General features: G+C 45.0%; 1 protein-coding gene across 1 annotated transcript in view; it reads right to left on the bottom strand.

Moving 5' to 3' along the window:
• zgc:172323 (uncharacterized protein LOC564165 homolog) overlaps positions 1–20,022 on the bottom strand; it is a 57,107-nt gene that overhangs the window by 16,537 nt on the left and 20,548 nt on the right. The gene's annotated exons all lie outside the window — the stretch shown is intronic.

Here is a 20,022-nt window from a genome sequence, read left to right as displayed (position 1 = left end):
CTGTGTAAGTAAATAAGGTTAACTTAGATAGCTAAATCCTTATTTTTAAAATGATATACCTTCATTTTTTTAACATCTGGATGCTTGCCTCAATCATAATGAGGGAAATTGCATAAGAACTATTTATAACTTTGAATTGGAAGAGTTTGATGCTGTATTTGAATCAATCAGATAATCCAGCATTTGCTAACATACATCACCTTCAAGCAAAGTACAGTACAAATATGTATGGAATGGGCATACTGTACAACAGCATTATAACTCCAGCCCAGATTCTACAGTGCATCCATTAAATTAGCAGTATTAATACATTACCAGTACCACTTGTGTAGCAATGCAACCAGAAGTGATTCAGTACTAACAGTTGCTTACAGTAGACTGCTTATCTTCTTAAATAAAAACAGAATGCGCTCAGCAGGTCTGGCTGCAGCTGTGGAGGGAGAAACAGAGTTAACATTTCAAGTCGAGTTCTGAAGAAAAGTTATATTCAATTCGAAAAGTTAACTCTGATTCTCTCTCCACAGATACTGCTAGACCCGCTGAGTATTTCCAGCACTTTGTTTTCATTTCCGATTTCCAGCATTTGCAGTATTTTGCTTTTATTTTAGTGCCTGTTCATCCTTCGAAGCGCAGATAACCATCTTCTTCATCTGGGTGTTTGAAAGGGCTCTAGTTGGTATGTATGTGACCGCTAAGGCCAATCTGAGCATGGAAGGTTCTGCTGCAATTAGAACAGGATACCATGAATGATTGAGTTTTGGATGAGTTGCTGACTTGGGATTTCTGCTCCTTGTGTTTTCTCTCTGCCCTTGTTATGGGCTTGCTTCCAAAGGATGCTGCACTGTTTTATATTTGTTTGCAGGAAATGCACCAATCCTGGACAAGCTTCTCCCAGAACTCGAAGTCAATGCCAAAACTCCTACGTGAAGTCATCAGAGTGTCCTTTTAGCACCTCCTTTGACTGCACCTCATGAGGGTGAGCCCCAGACTCAAGCTCTCCATTGAAGATTTACTTTGGTAAGCGAGTGTCTGCAGGGAAAGGGTGGTTGAGTTCTACTCATTTTGTAATATAAGGGGTTACTTATAAATTAGACACAGTATACGTCATCACAAGAAGTGATGCTGTGTTTCATGATCTTCCTCTCTCTTGTACAACCTCATGATTAAGATGTAGTCACCATTAGAGATGTTCTAATAAATTTCATGTTTTCATTACCTTAGCAGAGTCTGTCAAAATTCTCATTAGCACCTTCTCAAGGGCAATTAAGGATGGGCAATAAATGCTGGCCTAGCCAGCGACACCCACATTCCGTGAATGAATTTTAAAGAAATTCGTTGTTAGCACATCAAGACCAAGAACGTCTTTTAGGGAAGGAAATCTGCCATCCTTACTTGGTCTGGCATACTTATGATTCCAGAGCCACAGTATTGTGGTTGCATCTTAACTGTCCTCTGAAATGGCCAAGCAAGCCCCTTCAAGGGTAATTAGGAATGGGCAACAAATGCTGGCATTGCCAGCGACACCCACATCCCATGAAAGAATTAAGAAATAAAATTCGGTGGCAGCGAGTAAAAGAACAAGTACAGAAAACCATTACCAAAAAGCTTCAAGCAAGTCAGCGGTCTCAACCAGGCAGAAACGTGACTGTTAATTGATGCCAAAAGTTTTCCAGATATTGCACCACATTGGGTCTCGTGGTGAAGCTGAGTGGCGAGCAGGTCAGTACTCTATTATTCACGATGGGTAGTTATGCAGATGATATCCTAATCAGGAAAGTATTCAATGAAGCTTTGTAAGATGGAACAATAAAAGTACTCAATGCCTACTTCAGTCTGCAAAAGAATACCATTGTCAAGCCAGCTAAATTTAACAAGTGTACCCAAAGACAAGGAGAAAGCATTGATACATCTATAAATTACCTATATAGACTTGCAGAGTACTGTGAACATGGCAGCTTAAAAGCTGAACTTATCAGGGGCAGAGTTATTGTCATAGTCTTGGATGAAGCATTGTCTGTCAACTTGCAGTCATTGGATGATTTAACCTTTACAAAGGCAATTCAACTGAGCAGACAAACAGAGGTCAGGAAGCAAAACTGATTGGTGATTCAAGTAGAGTTTGTTAAATTTAAAAGCAGACAGGTGGCTGTTCAAAAGCAGGAGAGACAGGAAAAGCATCCACCAACCATCCCCAGCTAACTGTCATTGGTGTGGTGGAAAAAAAAAATCACAGGTGCCAAAATCGTCCCAAAGAGGCCGAATACATTTTTGCAGAAAGAAGAGTCACTTTCAGGCTGTGTGCTGCAGCATGAAGCTTATGCAGGATAAGCAAAAAGGGAAGCCTTCAAAAGGCAGAAAGTAGAAGAAGAAAGGCATAAAGTGGAAGATATCAATGATATCAAGATACATTTCTTTAGAGAGATCCAGGAACAAGCAGAGTGCTGATATCCTAGTAAAGGGAAACAAGACATACTTTAAGACAGACACAGGTGCAGTCGTTTTGATTCTTTCCGATGCCGAACTGTGGTTGGAGAAAAGTCACCTCTTCAGCCATCATGCAAGAAAACTACATGGGCCATGAAGTACAGAACTGAAGGTCATAGGACAACTGAATGTATCCCTTCAATATAGAGAGAGAAAAATCAAAGTAACCTTATCTGTGATCCTGAACCAGAGTTGTTCACTCTTAAGCAGGAAATCAATTCACATCTTATTTACAGAGTAGATGACTGGAAAACAAGGAGATCAGCCCAAAAAACTCAGAGATGAATTTCCAAAGCTGTTCACAGGATGAGGAAAGTTGAAGAAAACATACCACATCACTCTATGTCCTGATATGAAGTCAATGTGTCAGGTTACACCCAGAAAAGTTCCTCATCCATTCTTGACAAAGTCAAAGAAGGAAGTAAACTACGTTGAAGCAAGGGGTTATTTCACCTGTGACAGAACCAACAAGCTAGAGCTCGGGGATGGTCCCAATGCCAAAACCCAATGGATCAGAATTTGTGTAGATTTTAGACAGCTGAACAAAGCAGTTTAAGAACAAAGAACAAAGAAAAGTACAGCACAGAAACAGGCCCTTCGGCCCTCCAAGCCTGCGCCAATCATATTGCCCGTCAGTTAAAACATTTTGCACTTCCGGGGTCCGTATCCCTCTATTCCCATCCTATTCATGTATTTGTCAAGCTGCCTCTTAAACACCACTATCGTACCTGCTTCCACCACCTCCTCTGGCAGCAAATTCCAGACACTCACTACCCTCTGATAAAAAACTTGCCCTGCACATCTCTATAGTTTTCTCCTCTCACCTTAAATCTATGTCCCCTAGTAATTGACTCTTCCACCCTGGGAAAAAGCTTCTGACTAGCTACTCTGTCCATGCCACTCATAATTTTGTTAACTTCTATCAAGTCGCCCCTCAATCTCCATCGCTCTAGAGAGAACAATCCTAGTTTCTCCAACCTCTCCTCATAGCTAATAACCTCCAGACCAGGCAGCATCCTGGTAAACTTCCTCTGCACCCTCTTCAAAGCCTCCATATCCTTCTGGTAATGTGCACGCAATATTCCAAGTGTGGCCTATACAGCTGCAGCATGACTTCCCAGCTTTTATACTCAATAACCCTGCCAATGAAGGCAAGCATGCCATATGCCTTCCTGACTACTTTTTCCACCTGTGTTGCCACTTTCAGTGACCTGTGGACCTGTACACCCAGATCCCTCTGCCCGTCGATGCACTTAAGGGTTCTGCCATTTACTGTATAATTCCTGCCTGTATTAGACCTTCCAAAATGCATTATCTTGCATTTGTCCGGATTAAACTCCATCTGCCATTTCTCCGCCCGATCTAACCGAGTCTCCAACCGATCTATATCCCGTTGTATTCTTTGACAATCCTCTTCACTATCTGCAACTCCTTCAACCTTAGTGTCATCCGAAAACTTACTAATTAGCCCAGTTACATTTTCCTCCAAATCATTTATGTATACTACAAACAGCAAAGGTCCCAGCACTGATCCCTGCTGAACTCCACTAGTCACAGCTCTCCATTCAGAAAAGCACCCTTCCACTGGGACCCTCTGTCTTCTATGACCAAGCCAATTCTGTATCCATCTTGCCAGCTCACCTCTGATCCTGTGTGACTTTACCATCTGTACCAGTCTGCCATGAGGGACCTTGTCAAAGGCCTTACTGAAATCCATGTATATAACATCCACTGCCTTTCCATTGTCAATCATCTTTGTCACTTCCTCGAAAAACTTGATCAAGTTAGTGAGACATGACTTCCCCTTCACAAAACCATGTGTCTCACTAATACACCCATTTGCTTCCAATTGGTAGTAAATCCTGTCACGAATAATCTTCTCCAATAATTTCCCTACCACTGACGTAAGGCTCACTGGCCTGAAATTTCCTGGATTATCCCTGCTACCCTTAAATAATGGAACAACATTGGCCATTCTCCAGTGCTCTGGGACCTCACCCGTAGCCAGTGAGGATACAAAGATTTCTGTCAAGACCCCAGCAATCTCCTCCCTTGCCTCCCTCAGTACTCTGGGGTAAATCCCATCTGGCCCTGGGGACTTATCCACCTTAATATTCTTCAACATGCCTAACACATCCTCTTTTTTGATCTCAACACGATCCAGGCTATCTACACACTCTTCCCTAGACAAATCGACCGCCAAGTCCTTCTCTTTGGTGAATACTGATGAGAAATATTCATTTAGTATCTCTCCCATTTCTTCTGGCTCCACACACAGATTCCCATCTCTGTCCCTGAGTGGGCCTACCCTTTCCCAGGCTACCCTCTTGCTTTTTATATATGTATAAAAGGCCTTGGGATTTTCCTTAGTCCTGGTTGCCAGTGACTTTTCATGTCCCCTTTTAGCACTCCTGACTCCTTGCTTAAGTTTCTTTCAACTTTCTTTATATTCTCCACAGGCTTCATCTGTTCCCCGCCTTCTAGCCCTTACAAATGTTTCCCTTTTCTTTTTGACTAATCTCACAATATCCTTCGTTATCCAAGGTTCCTGAAACTTGCCATGCTTATCCTTCATCCTAGCAGGAACATGCCGGTCCTGAACTCTTATCAACTGATGTTTGAAAGCCCCCCACATGTCAGTTGTTGATTTGCCCTCAAACATCCGTCTCCAGTCGAGATTCCTCAGTTTCTGCCTAATATTGTCATAATTAGCCTTCCCTCAATTAAGCACCTTAACCCAAGGACTCCTGTTATCCTTATCCACCAGTACCTTGAAACTTACTGAATTATGGTCACTTTTCCTAAAATGCTCCCCTACTGAAACTTCAACCGGGTTCATTCCCTAATACCAGGTCCAGTATTGTCCCTTCCCTATTTGGACTATCTACATATAGTCTCAGGAGGCCCTCTTGGATGCACCTTACAAATTCTGCACCATCCAAACTCCTAGCACTAAGTGATTCCCAGTCAATATAGTGAAAGTTAAAATCACCCACCACAACAACCCTATTGTTTTTACATCTTTCCAAAATCTGCCTACATAGCTGTTCCTCAACCTCCCGCCGGCAATTGGGAGGCCTATAGTAAACCCCCAACATTGTGACCGCACCCTTCCTATTCCGGAGCTCTACCCATATTGTCTCGCTGCATGAGCCCACTGAGTCCTCCTGTCATACAGCTGTGATATTCCCCTTAACCAGCAGTGCAACTCACCCACCTCTTCTACATCCCTCTCTATCCTGCCTGAAACATCTTAATCCTGGAACGTTTATCTGCCAATACTGTCCATCCTTCAACCAAGTCTCTGTAATAGCAATAACATCATAGTCACAAGTACTAATCCAAGCTCTAAGCTCATCTGCCTAGCCTGTTATACTTCTCGCATTGAAACAAATGCATTTCAGACCCCTAGTCCCACTGTGTTCAGTAATTTCTCCCTGCCTGCTCTTCCTCTTAGTCGTACTGGCCATATTCACGGGTTCCCAGTCATTTATTTCACCTGCTGACCTATTGCTCTGGTTCCCACCCCCCTGATAGACCATCCCCCGCAACAGTATTCAAATGGTATACCTGTTAGAGAGGGGGAACAACCACAGGGAATTTCTGCACTGACTGCCTGCCCCTTCTAGAGGTCACCCATTTATTTGTCTGTACTTTGGGTGTGACCACATCTCCAAAACTCCTGTCAATGACGCTTTCCGCCACCTGAATGCTCCTATGCATCCAACAGCTGCTCCAACCGATCCATGCGGTCTGTGAGGAGCTGCAATTGGGTACACTTCCTGCAGATGTAGTTGTCCGGGGCACTTGAAGCATCACAGATTTCTCACATCCCACAGGTGAAGCACTTCACCACAGCAACTGCCATTTCTAGAACTATTTAATAAATTAATTTAAATCTAATAACTGCTTATTAACTCCTTATTAACTACACGTTCCCTAGGGCTAGATTTCTACTATAAATGCTAAATCCTAAGAACAGTAATCCCCTGATTCTGGTCAAGATATTCTCTACTTATTAATTAAGTGATTATTTTATTTGGTTTAATTAGTTTAGTTTCAAATTCAGTGTAGATTCTCTACCAGCCAATCAGGTCACAGATTTACCGTGACACCACTTCTAATTTTTTTTTTAAGACCCAAGGTCCACGAATCCCCGAGGTAAGGTTTTTATACTTACCTCTCTGGAACTCCACCCTCCAACTCTGCTCCCTGGAACTAGGCCGTGAATCCCCAAGGTATGGTTTTTATACTCACCGCTCTGGAACTCTGCCTTCCAACTCTGCTCCCTGGAACTAGGCCGTGAATCCCCGAGGTAAGGTTTTTATACTCACCGCTCTGGAACTCTCCCCTTCGACTCTGCTCCCTGGAACTAGCAAAGCTTACCATTTGTTCTCTGTGGATGAGAACTTAGCAAAATTTGGAAAAAGTTCCAGAGACCCAGAGTAATGCTCTGGGGACCTGGATTCGAATCCCACCACGGTAGATAGTGGAATTTAAATTCAATAAAAACCTGGAATTAAAACTCTAATGATAAAACCATTGTCGATTATTGTAAAAACCCATCTGGTTCACTAATGTCCTTTAGGGAAGGAAATCTGTCTTCCCTTACCTGGTCTGGCCTACATGTGATTCCAGATCCACAGCAATGTTGGTCTGCACTCTTAAATGCCCTCTGAAATGGCCTAACAAACCACTCAATTTTAACAAACTGCTACACCAAAAAGTGTAGTCCAAAAAGGGAATGATATCAGACGGACCACCCGGCATCGACCTAGGCATCGGAAACAACAACCACAGCCCTGTCGACCCTATAAAGTCCTCCTTACTGACATCAGGGGGCTAGTGCCAAAATTGGGAGAGCTGTTTCACAGACTAGTCAAGCAACAGCCTGACATAGTCATCCTCACGGAACCATACCTTACAGATAAAGTCCCAGGCTCCACCATCACCATCCCTGGGTATGTCCTGTTCCACCGGCAGGACAGACCCAGCAGAGGCGGCGGCACAGTGGCATACAGTCGGGAGGGAGTTGCCCTGGGAGTCCTCAACATCGACTCCGGACCGCATGAAGTCTCATGGCACCGGGTCAAACATGGGCAAAGTAGCCTCCTGCTGATTACCACCTACCACCTCCCTCAGCTGATGAATCAGTGCTCCTCCATGTTGAACATCACTTGGAGGAAGCACTAAGGGTGGCAAGGGCACAGAATGTACTCTGAGTGGGAGACTTCAACCTTCATTATCAAGAGTGGCTCGGTAGCACCACTACTGACCAAGCTGGCTGAGTCCTAAATGACTTAGGTGTTAGTCTGGGTCTGCAGCAGGTGGTTGGGAACCAACAAGAGGGAAAAAAATACTTGGCCTCATCTTCATCAACGTGCCTGCCACAGATGCATCTGTCCATAACGGTTTCGGTAGGACTGACCATCGCACAGTCATTATTGAGACGAAGTCCTGCCTTCACATTGAGGATATCCTCCATCGTGTTGTGTGGCACCACTACTGTGCTAAATGGGATAGATTTCAAACAGATCTAGCAACTCATGACTGGGCATCCGTGAGGCACTGTGGGCCATCAGCAGCAGCAGAATTGTACTCTAACATAATCTGTAACCTCATGGTCCAACATATGCCCCACTATACCATTACCATCAAGCCAGGAGATCAACCCTGTTTCAATGAAGAGTGCAAGAGGACATGCCTAAAAATGAGGTGTCAACCTGGTGAAGCTACAACACAGGACTACTTGCGTGCCAAACAGTATAAGCAGCAAGTGATAGACAGACTTAAGTGATCCTACATCCAACGGATCAGATCTAAGCTCTGCAGTCCTGCCACATCCAGTTGTGTATGTTGGTGGACAATTAAACAACTCACTGGAGGAAAGACACTCCACAAATATCCCCATCCTCAATGATGGAGGAGCCCAGCACGTCAGTGCAAAAGATAAGGCTGAAGCCTTCACAACAATTTTCAACCAGGAGTGCTGTGTGGATAATCCATCTCGGCCTCCTCTGGAGATCCTCAGCATCATAGATGCCAGTCATCAGCCAATTCGATTCACTCCACGTGATGTCAAGAAACGGCTGAAGGCAATGAATATTGCAAAGGCAATGGGCCCTAACAATATACTGGCAATAGTACTGAAGACTTGTGCTCCAGAACTTGCCACACCCCTAGCCAAGCTGTTCCAGTACAGCTATAACACTGACAGCTACCTGGCTATGTGGAAAACTGCCCAGGTATGTCCTGTACATAAAAAGCAGGAAAATCCATCCCAGACAATTACTGCCCCATTAGTCTATTCCCAATCATCAGTAAAGTAATGAAAGGGGTCATCAACAGTGCTATCAAGTGGCACTTGCTCACTGATGCCCACTTTGGGTTCTGCCAGGGCCACTCAGCTCGTGACCTCATTACAGCCTTGGTTGAAACATGGGCGAAAGAGCTGAGCTCCAGAGGTGAGAGTGGCTGCCCTTGACAACAAGGCAGTATTTGACTGAGTGTGGCATCAAGGAGCCCTAGCAAAACTCGAGTCAGTGGGAATCGGGGGAAAACTCTCCACTGGTTGGAGTTATGCCTAGCACAAAGGAAAATGGTTGTGGTTGTTGGAGGTCAGTCCTCTCAGCTCCAGGACATCACCGCAGGAGTTCCTCAGGGTAGTGTCCTCGGCCCAACCATCTTCAACTGCTTCATCAATGACCTTCCTTCCATCATAAGGTCAGAAGTGGGGATGTTCACTGATGATTGCACGATGTTCAGCACCATTCACGACTCCTCTGATACTGAAGCAGTCCATGTCCAAATGCAGCAGGACTTGGACAATTTCCAGGCTTGGGCTGACAAGTGGCAAGTAACATTCGTACCACACAAGTGCCAGGCAATGACCATTTCCAACAAGTGAGAATCCAACTATCGGCCCTTTATTTTTAAGTGGCATTACCATCACTGAATCCCCCACTATCAACATCCTTGGGGTTACAATTGACCAATTGACCAGAAACTGAACTGGACTAGCCTTATCAATACTGTGGCTACAAGAGCAGGTCAGAGGCTAGGAATCGTGCGACAAGTAACTCACCTCCTGACCCTCCAAAGCCTGTCCACCATCTACACGGCACAAGTCAAGAGTGTAATGGAATACTCCCCACCTACCTGGATGAATGCAGCTCCCACAACACTCAAGAAGCTGGACACCGTCCAGGGCAAAGCAGCCTGCTTGATTGGCACCACATCCACAAACATTCACTCCCTCCACCACCGACGCACAGTAGCAGTGTGTACCATCTGCAAGATGCACTGCAGGAGTTCACCAAGGCTCCTTAGACAGCACCCTCTAAACCCATGACCAATACCACCTAGAAGGACAAGGGCAGCAGGTTGAAGGGAACACCACCATCTGGAGATTCCTTTCCAAGTCACTCACCATCCTGACTTGGAAATATATTGCCATTTCTTCACTGTCGCTGGGTCAAAATCCTGGAACTCCCTTCCTAACAGCACTGTGGGTGTACCTACAACACATGGACTGCACTGGTTCAAGAAGGTAGCTCATCACCACCTTCTCAAGGGCAACTAGGGATGGGCAATAAATGCTGGCCCAGACAGCGAAGCCCACATCTTGTAAATGAATAAAAAAAAAATCTTCATGAAGCTAGATGCAAATAGTGTTTTTTGGCAGCTATCCTCAAGGAATAGTCTAAGTTGCTCACAACCTTCATTACACTGTCTGGGATATTTTGTTTCAACAGATTACTGGCATCATGTCAGCGCCATAAATCTTCCAGAGGACAATGTCAAGTATCTTAGAAAGACTGGATGGAGTTGTATGTCACATGAATGATGTTCTGATCCTTGGATCCACTCAGATGGAGCATGAAACGAGGGTGGAAAGTGTGCTAAAATGCCTCCAGGATGCAGGACTTACAGTCAACAACAAATGCAAATTCTTGCAGCCGATTGTTAAATTCCTTGGGCATATTATGGTTGCAGCCAGTGTCAAAGTTGACCCAGAGAGGACAAGAGTGACCGAAGAAGTTTCCAGTTCCTCACCACATGACTGAGCTCCAGAGATTCATGCATATGGTAAACCAGTAGAAGGTTCTTGCCCAACCTAGCTATTGTCAATGAGCCATTATATCAACTGTTACAAGTCAACTCATGGTGCTGTGAGGTCACAACTCAAGCCTTTTGAGAAAATCATAGGGATGCTTATATCACTTGATATTTTAGCTCACTGTGACCCAGAGATACCCACCATCATTTCTGGAGATACATCTCCTACACAGTTGGGAGCAGTACTCTTTCAGATACAGACAGATGGAAAGTGTAGACCAGTTTACTAAGTATCCCATACACTGATACTGAACAGAGATGTACAATTATAGAGTAAGAAGCATTAGCTGCTACATGTGTTTGTGAAAAGTTTGCAGATTATGTTCTTGGTCTCCACTTCAAGTAGTGTCAGACCACAAACCCTTAGTGGCACTCTTAAATTCTAAGGAATTAGCAAAAATACTTCCAAGAGTACATTGGTTCAGACTGAGGATGATGAGGTTTGACACATAGATATAGTTTGTTTTGGGAAAGCAGCAAACCACAGCAGTTATTTTGTCCCATATCCCAGTGGCAAGACCTGAACAAGGTAATGAAGCAATTGTTGAACAACCACAACACAACCAGCAACAACTCAATGACTAAATGAAATCAGAGATGCACAGAAATCTGATGAAGAATGTGCTCAGGTCAGAGAGTGCTGTGTCAAAAGATGGCCAGGATACATGCCGCACAGTCACATCCTCAGCCAGTACACCTTCGTTTAGTTGATAGTTTAACTCATCTTATGATGAGAGATTTGTCATTCCATGAGTTCTGAGACTCAACATATGACAACGATTGCGCCAAGGACATTTGGGAATCACAAGGGGTCGAGCCAGAAGAACATGTTCGGTTTGGTGGCCAGGTCTTTCAAAATCAATGGAAGAGATGATATCAAACTGTATTACTTGTGCTATTCATTGTCAGGAGATGAGAGAACTGTTGACATTAGCATCCTTTCTATCAAGACCATGGGAACATTTTGGGATGGACCTCTTTGAACACAGAGGTAGAATGTTCTTGATCACGTAACCTACACAGTCAAGTAACTGCAGGGCCCCACTTCTGAAGTAGTGATTACATCACTGAAGGAGCCATTGGCAACGCATGGAATCCCAGACATTGTAATCTCAAACAATGGACGGCAGTATATATTAAAGAGTTCACAGCATTGTATGGATTTGACCATCCTACCAGTTCACCAAGATATTCTCAAACCAATAGTGAAGCTGAAAGAGGAGTGCATATAGTGAAAGCATTGCTGAAGAAAAACAATGAACTCCAACTTGTGCTTCTGAGCTATCATTCAACTCCACCTCAAAATGGAGTAGCACCATGTGAACTCCTAATAGGAAGAACACGGAGAACTCAACTTCCTGTTCTCCCACACACAATCATGCCTTGTGTACAAACTGATAACTTGGGCAAGGTGAAGGGGAAAGAGGATGAATATTGTTCCAGCCAAATGTGGAACTATGACAAATATCACAAAGCATGCAACCTGCCAGACCTTCAATCAGAAGAGTCAATTTGGATCCGGGACCAAGCTCATTATGGGCAAGTGGTTGAACAGGCCACATCCATTGTTCTCCCTCATCCAAACAGATAATGGTACAGTGAGACGGAATAGACATGCACTAGTTTCCACACAGAAGCAACCCTCTACGCAATTAAAGCAGTCTACCCAACTAAACAGATAAGAGATGCTGCATTCATTGGGAGATCCAGATTGGTGAACTGGAGTCATCTACAAATTTTCCTCCTGCCCAGCAAAGCCAGAGGACTCAAATCCCCAATCTCCAACAAAAGAGCTGAGGAGCCATTCAGGTAGACTAGTGAAATTGCCTCAGCAGTTATAAAAATTCCCTATAAAAAGAAATCGAAGTCAGAGACATGAGGGGGAGATGTAGTATCATGTGGAGAGTCAGAGACTTTGGGAGGGATGTGGTGTAAGAGGTTAATTCTATCTGTGCGATATGCTAATTAGACAGTATAAATCATCACAGGAAGTGATGCAATGTCTCATGATCTTGTTCTCTCTTGTACAACCTTGTGGTTAACATGTTGCCACAATTAGAGATGTTCTAATAAACATCCTTACCTCAGACTCTAAATATTGTGTCAGAACAAGATCAAGCATATTATTCATTTAACCACATATTCAGAGATTAGCTATTCCCCTATGCTGTACCAGCACTATATTTACTTGCAAATGAAAAGAGCTGATTTTCAATATACCAACATAAAAAGGTTTGTGACTTTTAATTACAAAAAGCAAATTAAATTAGAAGACTTGCGTTTATACAGCCCCTTATCACATTTCCTGAAAAGTAGATTGTGCTTCATATGGAATGAATAAATTGGAAGAACAGTGCATGTTCTTGTGTAGGCCAATATGGCAGTCAATTTACACACATTAAAGATGCAATATATAGCAATGGGATAAAGGATTGATCAATCTGTTCGGGTGATGTTAGGCGAGGGAAAAGATTGCCCATGACCAGAGAATCTACCTGTACCTCTGCAAATAAGACCATGGGCAAAATTTCCCCGTTGGCATGCAGGGGCGGGCCCCGCACACATGCGCGTAAAATAACACGTGGTGAGCGAGCATCTTGACGTCACCAAACGCCATCACGATATTTCATTGATTGGGCTTGCAATGCTCTCCAATGCGCGCCCGCCATTAATTAACGGGCTACTTAAGGCCCTTGAGGCGCCAATCGAGTGTGAGTTTTTTGGCGCGCGTGCATTCTTCGGGTTGGTGCACGGGCACAACGGGCAGGCGGGTAGGGCACATTTGTATAAAGCTCATCCACGGGCAGGATAAGAGGGCTCAGTAGGGTCACGAGTGTGCTCTGTCAAATAGTGTGCGATCACAGGATGCAGATTCTATAAGTTTATGCAAGGTATCCAGGCAGCTCCCACAACGCCTACATCCTCAGACACTCCCAGGTGCCAGGGCTCTTCAGTGCTCTGGCTTGGCTGGATGGTTGGCTGCTGGGTGACAAGGGCTATCTCCTCATGACGCCTCTCTGCCATCCAAGAACAAAAGCTGAGCAGCGGTACAATAAGTGCCACGCCTCCACAAAGGCTGTGGTGGAGAGAACCATCAGTCTTCTCAAGTTGCACTTCCAATGCCTGGACTGCTCCCGGGGTGCATTCCAGTATCCCCCAGATCATGTGTCCCTGATAGTGGTTGCATGCTGCACTTTCCACAATCTTGCGCTGGAAAGTGGGGGATGCTATGGATGATGAAGCTGTAGACGCATTGGCTGCGGCTACACACGATGAGTCCAGCAGTGAGTCCGAGGATGAGCACACACAGGGAAATGCTGAGTGGATAGACACTGACCCGGGCATACACCAGGGAGATAGGGACATCCGGGAGGCTTTAATTCAATGAACCTTCAGCTAGCACACCACATATGGACCTCCAGGACAAACCTGGGCTGCAGGCTCCATTCGAGACCTAAGTGCAAAATCCGCCTGGTTAGGAACATTAAGTAAGGTCCTTGTTAATAAAGCTGAATGTCCCACAAAACACTCGTTACATTATTGGAAACTGTCCACCTGCAGAACAAAAGAGGCAACCTCAGCCATGGTGACATGTTTGAATTTAATATTGCAACCAAAGAAATTTAATGAAACAAAATGACAAAGGTGTTAAAAACCACATCAACTCATAAAGACCTCATTGCGGGCCAACACGAAAGCACCAGTGATAAACCCGTGGTGTGTCTAAGGTGCCTTATGTTTATGTTTTCGGGTGCTAAATCTTGGTGTTGACCCTTCGCTGGGAGTGGCATCTGAGACAGCCTGCTCACTCTGCTGTCCTGTTGGCCTCGATGACCTTGGCAGTTGTCCTCTGGCCCATGGAGCTTATGCTGGCCCTGCCTGGGAGGGACCTGCCAGATCCACAGCTGGCATCTCCCCAGTCATCGCAGCCTCACCAGATGGAACGGTCATTGGCAGAGGGGCAGAGGAGCTCCCACACTCATCCGGAGCACCCTTAAAGGAGCCCGCAGAGATGACAGGCAGCTATTGCGCCAACGTGAGGTCGCTTCATACCTCCCTGCTCACCGTGGATGGATTGGCACCCAGCTGGGAAACTTGGTGCCCAGACCATCTCCCACACTGGCACTGACCAGCTGAGGTCAATGCCGATGTGAGGGCTTGCTGGTGCAAGCGCATCCCCAGGAAGCCCTGATTGGTCTCCTGGAGGAGCCTCTCCACGAGAATCGCCAATCTCTCCATTGATGACGCTTGGCGCTCGGCCATGAGGCTCATTGCTTCAGCGATAGTCCACGTAGACTCCTCCACCATGGACACCAAGCCAAGCATAGCCTCATGTATCTCCCCCAGATGCCCCACACACCCGGCAGCATTTCCTCCGCTTGCTGCGTCGCAGACGACTCCAAAGGCACATAATCAGGCACCAACTGAGCATGTGCCTGCTCCCCTGCAGTTCTCTGATTGCTGGCGCCATGGGCAGCTCCTTCAATGACTGTGAAGTGCCCTCACTGTTGTGCCCGGGACACTAGCCGATGTTCTAATTCCCGCTAAGGTGCTAGTATCTGCACTGGTGCCTGCTCTGCTGATGCTGAAAGGAAGAACAAGAACATTTGATTAGTTAACATGGAGACAATATCAATGAGTATCCCTGTCCCCGGATCATTATGCGCTCATCCTTCCATAAGCAATGGTCAAGCCATGTTGCAAACTTCAATCACTGAACATTCAACACTGCCGTGGCTGTTGGGAGAACGATGCTGACCTCACTGCTGGACAAACATACTTGCCCGTGGCATCCCAGCCTCACCGACACCGGTGGACCTGGGCACATGGCGCCTTTCCAAATCTAGGGCCTCCTGCTCGAAGCCGCTGAGAATCATTAACTGAGCCGGCCTACCACCAGTCCTCACCCGCTTGGCTGTATTATGTGCATTCTTCTCCTGAAAAGGAGAGAAGAGCATTGATTAGTGCTACTTATACCTTGGCTCTCTTCACGGATGGCCCACTCCAACCATAGTGGGACATTGCAGGGCTCCAGTGCCACCTCACCCCGCTGCCGAACATTTACACAAAGATGCTAGGCCTGTCCCCACACCCCCCAACCCCCTTGGCCAAATCCTGCCTACATCACATTAGGAGCCACATGGTCCAGCCTTCCATAGCAAGGAGGCGCAAACACCTGGAGCGATTGGTGCCATGCCACCTTGAAGCTCCCCTCCGAGCATGCCAGCACCCTGATTTTGACATGTCCTGGAGTTCCAGCTCTGCGCCTGGGTGCAGCTCCTCCAGATTGCCCCCAAAACAGTCATATGGGTTTCAATGCGCTACATGCTGCAGGGACAGAACCCATCTCTTCAACACCCTCTCAGGGTGACCTTGGCGTGGGCAATATCTGCTGGCCCACCCACCAAAGGACACATGCCATCAATGATTCAATGCAGTCTCTACACTCAGACTTGTTTGTTGGGGGGTGGGGGGGGGTGACCAGGGAAAGCTTACTGGTTAAGTGACCAATGCCAACATGGTACTCACCCTTCCTGAGCGCAACAGGTCATTGAAGCACTTGTGACACTGGATCCGGGTGCACCGCACCACGTAACAGGGGCTCACCACCTCCACTGCCTCCTTTCAGGCACATTTGGTCATGTTGGGGAGCCTCCTCCTCCCATCCTGAGGTATGAGGACCTCCCACCGTGCTGCCACCTCTTCGAGGAGGGCAGCAAGGCAATCATCGGAAAAACGATTGGCACAGTGCCCCCCCCGCCCTACCCTCCTGCCTGGCCTGTTCGCCAGCAGCGCTCTGGGAAACCCTTCCACAGGCCATGATTCACAACCTTGGAAAGGCTGCAGCAACTTATTAAAAACAAGCTGCCAGGTCGCCATTGGACCCGGCGATCATTGTAGTCCCGCCGCCACTCACTGTCCTCGGGAGCAGCGATTCACGCTGGGCGGGCCTTAATTGGCCTGCCCACGTAAAATGGTGGCACGGACCCAGTCATGGGCGGCAATTGGGTCCATGCCTGCCCTTGCCCACTCCCACTCAGACCCCTCCCCACCAGCCAGAAAATTCAGCCCCATGAGATGTATTGTATGCACCTAAACAAAAAAGTGGATTTCGATTTAACACCTTGTCAAAAGATGGTATCTCTAACAATACTGCACCCTCTCAGTATTTCAGGAGTGAGTCAGCCTAGAATATATCCTCAGTACATAAAGATAGGATCATGAACGAATGAACAGGAAGGGCAGGACAAAAAATTATGCTTTGGATTATTAACACATGGAATACACATCAGAAATAGTGATAAAAGCAGAATCCATTATAACTTCTAAAAGGGATGTGATCAACATTTGAAAAAAAAACAATTAAACCGTGTGAGGAATGGGACAAAATGAGCCAGCGCAGGTACGATGGTACCTACCTAGTATGGTCACCTACTGTACGATAAACTTATGACACAAAATCATAGAATAAGATTTGAACAAAATATTTTTGATGCAAAGTTGCAGAGTGCTAACTGTAGAGGCACGCAGCCTTTATTAGCGTTGCAGGATTTGCCACTAAGGATTGTCTGAACTGAAACAATTGAAGAATGAGGACACCTTATGGAGCGATGCTAGGAAAGTCAGGAAGACTACTTTGCTCCATGTTACTGCCACCCGCAGCTCCACATCTGTAGAAAGCAGCAGTATTCCTCACTTTGGCAGATGTTGGTGGAGGCTCTGCTTGCTAAAGGACCAGCAAGTCCTCAGTGCCGTTATAATGTGATGTGAATACCTGGCTGATGATTCTGTTGGAAACTTCTTCAGAGTCACTCTAGTCACAGCATATCATGGTACTACATAAAAAAGGCATGCTAAAGTCACTGAATTGTAGAATGGTTAAAGCAGAGGCCGTAATTTGACCCGTCATGTCCATGCCAGCTCTCTGCAAGAACAACTCAGCTAGTCCCACTCCCACACCAAACAAAAACATAAAATGTTGGAAAAATTCAGCAGGTCTGACAGCATCTTTGGAGAGAGAAACAGAGTTAATGTTTTGAGTCCGTATAACCCTTCCTCAGCGTTAAAGAGAAGTAGAAATGTGATGAAATATATACTGTTTAAGGGGGATGGAACAGGTGAAGGTGGACAGATGGCCAGCTATAGGTGGAGACAAAGGAGAGATTGACAAAGATGTCATGAACAAAAGGACAAAGGGAATGTTAATGATAGTGGTAAGGGCTAAAAAAGGTGCTGATAGTGGCATAAAAGTAAGAAAGCAGAATGTGATAATAGCAGAACATGGGTAAGCACTCTGGAAAGAACAACATGAACAAGTAACAAATGGCCCTTTGGGAGGTGCGGTGGGGGAGAGGGCAGTGGTGGAGAGAAAAGGATAGAAAATTGGATAAAAGGGGGGATATAAAAGGGATAAAACATAAATAAATGAATACAAATAAGTGGATAAAAAATAAAAAATTAATTTAGAAAAAAGGGATTTAAAAAAGGGGGTGAAGATAGAGGAGACAGTTCATGGTTTGAAGTTGTTGAACTGGCCTTCTATCTAGCTTCACCTGCTCCACCCCCCCTTAAACAGTATAAAGCTCATCACATTTCTACTTCTCTTTAGCTCTGAAGAAGGGTCATACGGACTCGAAACGTTAAGTCTGTTTCGCTCTCCACAGATACTGTCAGACCTGCTGAGTTTTTCCCAGCATTTTCTGTTTTTGTTTCAAGTTTACAGCATCTGCAGTATTTTGCTTTTATTTTAGTCCCATTCCCACCCCACTTCCCCAGCAGCAAGATTTTTCTCTTCAGATATTTATTCAATTCCCTTTTAAAAGCCACAATCGAATCTGCCTCCAGTAGATTCTCATGCAGTGAATTCTAAATCCTATCCATTTGCCGCATTTAAAATATTTTCTTAATGTCGCCTTTGGTTCTTTTGCCAATCACATTAAATCAGTGCCCTCTGGTTCCACCAACAGGAACAGTTTCTCTCAATATACCCAGCACAGACCCCTCATGATTTCAAACACCTCTATCAAATCTCTTCCAGACCTTCTCTTCTCCAAGGAGAACAACCCAGCTTCTCCAATATATCCACATAACTCGAGTGCTTCATCCCTGGAACCATTCTCATAAAACTTTCCTGAACCCTCTCCAGTGCTTTTACATCTTCCCTAATGTGTGGTGCCCAGAATTGGATACATTGGTGCAGTTGAGGCCGAACATTTGTTTGATTTGTTCACAAAATTTCCTTGCCTTTGTACGCTGTGCCTCTATTTATAAAGCTTAGGAACCTGTATGCCTTTTTAACCACTTTCTCAATCTGCTCTGCCATCATCAAGAATTTGTGCACATATATCCTGAGGTCCCTTTGCTTCTGGATCCTTTTTGGTATTGTATCCTTTATTTTACATTGCCTCCCTTCATTCTTCCTACCAAAATGTATCACTTCACATCACTTCTCTGCATTAAATTTCAACTGCCACGTGTCTGCCCATAACTTCAGCCTCTGTGTCCTCTTAAAGTTTATCACTATGCTGCTCATATGTTTGGTGTCATCAGCAAATTTTGAAATTGTGAACTGCATACTCAAGTCTAGGATATTAATAAATATCAGAAAAAACATTTTCCCTGTGGAACCCAAGTATATCTTCCTCTTGTATGAAAAACAACTGCTCACCACTGCTCTGTTTTCTGTCACTCAGTCAACTTTGTATCGATAATGCCACTGTCTGTTTTATTCCTTAGCTTTGACATTGCTGACAAGCATGTTATGTGTTAATTTATCAAATGCTTTTTGGACATCCACATACATCACATCAACCACATTGCCTTCACCTACCCTCTCTATTACCTCATCAAAAAGTTCAATCAAGTTAGTCCTTTACATAATAAACACCTTTAACAAATCCATGCTGGCTTTTCTTAATTAATCTACATTTGTCCAACTGACTTTTAATTTTGTCTTAGATTATCAGTTCTGAAAGCTCTTCCACCATCAAGGTTAAACTGACTGGCCTGCAGTTGCTGTGCTTATCCGTACTCCCTTTTTTGAACAAGGATGTAACAATTGCAATTCTCCAGTCCTCTAGTACCACCCATGTATCTAAAAAAGGATTGGAAGATTACTGCCAGTGTTTCTGCAATTTCCATCCTTACTTCCCTCATCCAGTCCTGGTGACTCATCAACTGTAAGTATAGCCTTTCTAATACCCCCACTTTTTAAATTTGTAGCTCATCCCATGTCTCAATTGCTTCCTCTAGCTTCCACCAGGATGCTGGCAACATCACCTTCCTTGGTTTTATTTTAAATTCATTCATGGGATGTGGATGTGCTGGTTATGCCAACATTTATTGCCCATCTCTAATTGCCCTTGAGATGGTGGTGGTAAGCTGCCTTCTTGAACTGCTGCAGTCCATAAAAACAGTTGG

The sequence above is a fragment of the Carcharodon carcharias genome, chromosome 5 (assembly GCF_017639515.1).
Source record: "Carcharodon carcharias isolate sCarCar2 chromosome 5, sCarCar2.pri, whole genome shotgun sequence".
NCBI classification, from domain to species: domain Eukaryota; kingdom Metazoa; phylum Chordata; class Chondrichthyes; order Lamniformes; family Lamnidae; genus Carcharodon; species Carcharodon carcharias.
This window is presented reverse-complemented; position numbering and strand designations above follow the sequence as displayed.